Genomic DNA, 6,683 nt, shown 5'->3' on the forward strand with positions numbered 1-6,683 from the left:
TTGAATTTGTCTTTACTCTACACTTGATGAAAAATATTTTAGGAATCACAAATGAGTTGTCAATAGCATTGCAAAAAAAAAAAAATCAAGATATAGTAAATGTTATGGATCTTGTTAAAGTGTTTAAGCAACGATTGCAAGTGATTAGAGTATTGGAAAATCACATGTTTGTATCGCATACAAAACATACGCAGCGGAAATTTAACAGATCTACTTTATTCATAATCGATAACATGCACTATGTAAATTTCAGAATTTAAGAATAAGAGAATGTACCTTGGCGTGGTGAATTTCAAAATAAAGATCAGAAGTACTTAGGAACACTTTTAATCTATATTCCAATTCTACTTTACGCCCAAGAAGTGTGGTCTCTCAATCAGTTTTCAAGGGAAAAAATTAGAGTGTCTCACACTCACATACATACCATTTCATACTCCTACAAAATTTTGTATGTTTCTCCCTTAATATCTAACTGATTATCTAATTGGGTTAGTCTTTTGAGCCTTTCCAATTGGGTTTAAGTGTGTGGCTTGGAGTGAGACCAAAAGGGACCAATAAGATACTAGCTCCAATGGGCCTTAGGCTTTTCTATCAACTCTTGACAAATCCAAAATTACCATTAATTATATTTAATACAACTATATAAATATAATTGCACTTTAGGCCTTATTAATAAATTATATCCCAAGACTTTATTATACATGCAACTCATTTATAAAATATTCGTAATAATACAAAGTCATGAATGTAGACTGCCACTTTAAAAATTACTACATCTTAATTCCTTGAGTACCCGATTTAATCTTTTAAGTTATTCATCATATATTTATGAAATCCAATTTCATAAATATATACTTTAATAACTTCTTACCAAAGTGGTTAGACTTAAATCTCTGAATAACTGAACCCATTAAACTTATCTCAAGAGAATATTTTATATCTCCATTAAGAGACTATAAATTCCATCTTGAGAATATATGTTCCATCAATATTAAATGTGGCTGCCCAACATAATGAAATTTTAACCGTTACTTTAGATCACACTCCTGATATATCAAAGCAATTTATACTTCATGATTAGGTCCATTATCCTCTCAGGATTAAAAGTTCATGTAAATAGAAGTCGTGAGACTTATTATTCATTTGACAGTCGTTAAGAGAATAATAAATCTCACAGTGGTCCAGTTCAATATGTCTTAACTATTAAAACATATCAACTAAAAGTCTCTACTTCCATGATCAAGACAAATCATCTTAATTGATATGTTATAGTATTCACAGATGAAATGCTCAATTTCATCACCGACTACGAACTATAATTTTGAGTTTATAAAGAACTTGTGATTTATATCTTCTGTGACTTTTCACATAAATCACATACTATGCATCTCATGGATTATATGATAGTGTTTTATATTCATGTTACCATCATTTTATATAATAATAAAACTTATTAATTACAACATAATGTCATACATAGCATTATACAATAGGATTTGAGGGTACTAATCCTAACAGAGAGATGATGAATGGATATCTTTATTGACTGAAGTGTCTTCATTTTGTACCACACATGATATTCCTATCTTGAACATGGATGAAATATTTGTAGTTAATGGGAGGCCGCGAAGCAACACCCAACAAAATACAAATTTACATCATTATTGTGTTGAGCTATTCTACACAGTCATAGATATACAACTTCAAGAGCTTAACAATCATTTTCAGAGGCAAATACCAATTTGCTACTTTGTATGCCTTGCTTGAATTCAAGTAATTCATTTGTGGCTTTTGATAAGGAAAAGTTGATACGTCTAGCAAAATTCTATCCCTCTGATTTTCTTGGGACAAATATCTTAGCACTTGACTCTCAACTTCAAAATTACATTTTTGATATGTGCAACAATAACTTGTTTTTAGAGCTTCAAGGAGTTAGTGAACTTGGTGAAAAGTTAGCGAACACAAGAAAGCATGAGACTTATCCATTAGTCTATTTGTTTGTAAAGTTAGCTTTGACCCTTCTTGTTTTTACTACAAAGAAATAAGTTTTTCAGCAATAAAATATATAAAGAATGAACTGTGCAATCGAATGGGAGATCAGTGGATGAATGATTGCTTGGTTATGTATATTGAAAAAGATGTAGCTTGTAGTATTGATAATGAGACTATCATGCAATGATATCAAAATATGAAAACTCGTAAAAGGCAATTGTAAACTTTATGTATTTACGTGTTTTTTGATTGTTGTTGTTGTTGATATATAAAATTTTCATTTTATTAGATCGTGTAATTTATGTTTATTGAAGAACACCTTGGAAAAAATTCCTAGAGCCGCCACTGCCTAATCTAAATGGATATGTGTGTGAAGCTCTCTCCTGAAAACTTCAATCCTAGCCCTTGGCCCCCACACCCCACACCCCGTAAGTACTTATACTTGTGGAGTGACTATCATACCAAATGTGTGTGGTAGGTAATAAACTATTAATTAAAGGCCTATGTGTTGCATGATTTTGGTAAACTTATAAAATATATAATTTATTTGAGAAGTAGTAATTAAATGAATGATTATTAAATAATTGAAAGCAAAGTTAATAAATGAAAGTCATTTCAATGCAATAATTAAAAACAATCCAAGTTTCTAAAGATTTAAAACATTGGAAATGTCCAAAGTCTTGTAATTTAATTGACTTATTTTAGTGTTTTCAACGGAAATGTTCATGGTTTAAATCTCTTATCCTTATTATAACTATTGAACCAAAAAAGAAAAAAAGAAAAAAGATTGGAAGCAAAGTTAAAAGTTAAAACTCGAAGTGAAGCCGAGGAAGAGGGAGACACTCCAATTGGTTTCACTACACAAATAAATAAATAAAAATTGTTTAAAAACATTTAAAAAAAATAAAAAGTTAGATAAGAACTAAAGAAATTATACGTGTATTTATGTTTGCCGAATAAACAAACAAATGGAGTGTCAATTTGATGCAATAAGAGATATTGTCTCTACCTTTTGAAGTAAGGATCATCTCTCCGGTGTTAGGATCATCCACAATGCTCAGCTAAAAATATGGACGATAATTGAATTGAGATATGGTTTTCCACGAGTGTAATAGTATAAGACATGAGAAGTCAAATACATTACTCAAGTGGTGAGATAAGTTTACTTTAAAGTATATAGCTGTATAGAATTCACAATGTGGAAGCCATGATGTCTTAATCAAATAGAGAAATATCTCAATAGAAAAATTTCCTACTTTTTTCGACTAAGCAAAGGCTGTTCCCATCTGTCTTTTTATTTTATTGGAAAAAGTTTTTTCTCAATCCAGTTTAAAACTATCTCCTTCTGACTTATTATGTGGCGATTAAAAAGATAAATTATGTGAAATGTTGGTTACATGACTTTTTAATGACGTGTGTAACTTATTTAAATAATTCATATGAATAGTCTTATAAATTATCATATAGTAAGTTGGAGGAGATAGTTTAAATCGGTTTGGAACCAAACTTGGTTGATAACAAATTTTTACCTTGGTTTTTGCTTTGCTACAGGCAAATTAAACCATAAAACTTGATGCAAAAATAAAATTAATTCAAATAAAAATTGCATTATATTAATCAATGGATCTAATGGTTAACATTGCAATTGACTTTCATAAAAGTACAAAAATGTTATTCTATTATAAACGCTAGGCTCGCTAGCAAATATTGCATGTGATCCATGGCTATCTTTCTTATCATTTAATTATTCTAAGTGATTATCATATGATATTTTAGTTTTTAGATAAACGTTTTGTTTTGTTTTGTTTTGTGTGTTTTGTTTTTGTGAATTCTTTTTCAGATCTTCTTGAACAATAACTAAACATGTATAATTCACAAATTCATACAGTTATATTCTTATTGTGAGTTTGGATTATAAATTATATGTGTGTGAATAAGCTGATAGTAAAAGGAATTCCAGATGGAAAAAAAGGAGATCAGACCAAAAGAAATTATATATATATATAAGATATTAAAAAACGGTTCCTAATCAAAGTTTTTTGTGTAAAAAAAAAGAAGAAATTATACATAGCCTTGTATTAAAAAAGTTGATAAAAACAAAAGAAACTGTGTTAATTTCTCTCTATATGGAGATTAAAAAAAAAGAGATAAACAAATAACATAATCCCCGGTAATTATTAATAAAACTATTATTAAAAGCAATAGTAATACACATAGTAATTGGTTAGGGTATCTACTTGGAACAACCGTTAGAGGACCAAACTTTTATATACATACATATATATATATATATATATATATATATATATATATATATATATAGATATATACATACATATATATATATATACATATATACATACATATATATATATATACATACATACATATATATATATATATATATATATATATATATATATATTGTAAGTGCACAATTGCACCTGGACCCAAGAACAGTTATGGGCTCAGGCCCAATGAGCCTTAAACAATATGAATTTGTAGAGTGTGGGTTTGAAACCCAGGTTAGAAGTGTATGAGGATGAAATGACAAACTAAAGATTGCAAGTACTTGGAAACAAAAAAAGAGTAATGTGAATAGGCCTCCTCGGACGTAAGCCGAGAGTTGTTCTTATATTATCTCTCTCTCTCTCTCTCTTTTTCTTTTTCTTTTTAGGTTACAAAAAGTTCCGTCCTGTTTCTGTCCTCCGTCCCTCCTTAAATACTCCTCTTTTTAATACTTTATCCACGTGTTGCCCCCAATTCCTCCCTTAGCCTAGATATTTCTTTTCTTAGTGCCTTTGAACAGTAACTAGAAGTTTCCCTTCCACTGTTTAAGTGTCACTTCCTCATTAATGCGGCCAGGGTGGTAGGTGCGGGTCTTTAATGTGGAGGTAGCGGCCTTTACCTTTGATATTCTTCCAACATCGGCGCTTCTAGGACATTCAAGGGTTCTCTCCCTTTAACCATTGGTCTTGACCGTGTCATTCCCTAACCTTTACCATGAAGTCTCGAGGTTCTTTGATATCGGTCCGAGGAAAACCATCCTCGGGATCCTCGGATCCTCGGCGTATAGGCCGACCCATAGCACCAACAATCTCTAACCCTGCAGGTCGGCCTTCCTTAACAAGGCCCAAAATGCCCACGTTCCCACCAGGATCCTTTTGCCCCACACATATATATATATATATATATATATATATATATATATATATATATATATGTGTGTGTGTGTGTGGTTTTGTGTGTGTGCGCGTGCGCGTGCGCGTGCGTGTGTATACTATGTGTACGTTTGACATTAGCCTAAAAAACCAGGTTTTATTTTTTTTTATATTTTTTTATTTAGCTTATTTTTGCTACTATTTATGAGTCCCCCTATATTATTTTAGCTATCTTTTAGTTTTATCTACAATATTTTCAACAAAAAAAATTCAGTTTCAGTTAAATGCTGTTCTTAAACGGACATTTTATATATATATATATATATATATATGCACTTGTTAGGATAAAATGCATTTTACATGGCACTTGTTAATTTCTAAATCAATGCGTTAACTTTAAAAACTTGCAATTTACACAAGATATCAATGTTGTACTTTTTTTTTTTTTTGGGAATATCAATGTTGTACTTGTATCCCTAGAAAGTGCAGTTGTAGACCCCAATATTAGTTACAATTTAATTAATTTTAGGAAAAACACAATTAAAGATAAATTTACATAATTAGCTAATTAATTAATTGAACCTCTAGATAATTGCAAGGGTGGACATAATTGAACACTGCAATAAAGTAAAAGACAAAAGGTAAAGGGAGAGAAAACCAAAGATAACACCTGATCTTGTTTGGTGATGAACTTGAGCTCGACTCATGTTCAAAATAAAATTAAATGAACAAGTTTGAGCCTTTAATAGACTTCACTAGCCTTCCAGATCTCACAACACCTCCTGGTTGCACCACCGATCCTCCATGTTAGAAAATGCGATCAAGCTCCAATATTTCCTGAATGTTCAAACAACAATCAACACTCAATAAGGTGAAGAAGGCGAATGATAAAATTATCTCTCATAGATATGGAAATTGAGAGAAGGAAGATGCATAGAGAAACGAAGGTGTTTGGCTCTCATAATGAGAGACACAACTCTCAAGATGAGTGTTTCTAATCTATAAAACCCTTTATCTTTCAAGGTTAAAATTTGTGGCAAAGAGAGATATATATATATAATAGGAGAAAAAAAACAAAAGGCAGAGTTGAAAGTTTTAAAGATGAGTTGTCTAGGAGCACTTGCAAGTGGGCACACTAGCGTGTCGCTCATGGCTTCTCCAAATCTTACCGACTTTCAAAATTCCTTACGTGCTTCTCACATGAAAACTCGTGGGTGCTGGCTGCTGCCAACCATGAACCACTCATGAATTAGTCCTATGCTCCACAAATTTTGCAATTCTTTATCAATTTTAAACCCAACCCAATTACATTAAAATTTCACAAAATATAAGGAAAAAAAATGCATGGACTTGCAACAAATTTGACATTGAATAAAGCTAACAAAACAACTATGGAAATTCACAACTTAACATCCCTTCCATTATGTTTTGTCACATTTTCACCATATTTCAATTGGTCTCTATCTTTTACATTATATTTCAATTTGATTCATAACCTTTCAATTGTGGAAACTAATTTTTTATTTTTAC

This window comes from Castanea sativa, chromosome 11, assembly GCF_040712315.1.
Source record: "Castanea sativa cultivar Marrone di Chiusa Pesio chromosome 11, ASM4071231v1".
Lineage (NCBI taxonomy): Eukaryota > Viridiplantae > Streptophyta > Magnoliopsida > Fagales > Fagaceae > Castanea > Castanea sativa.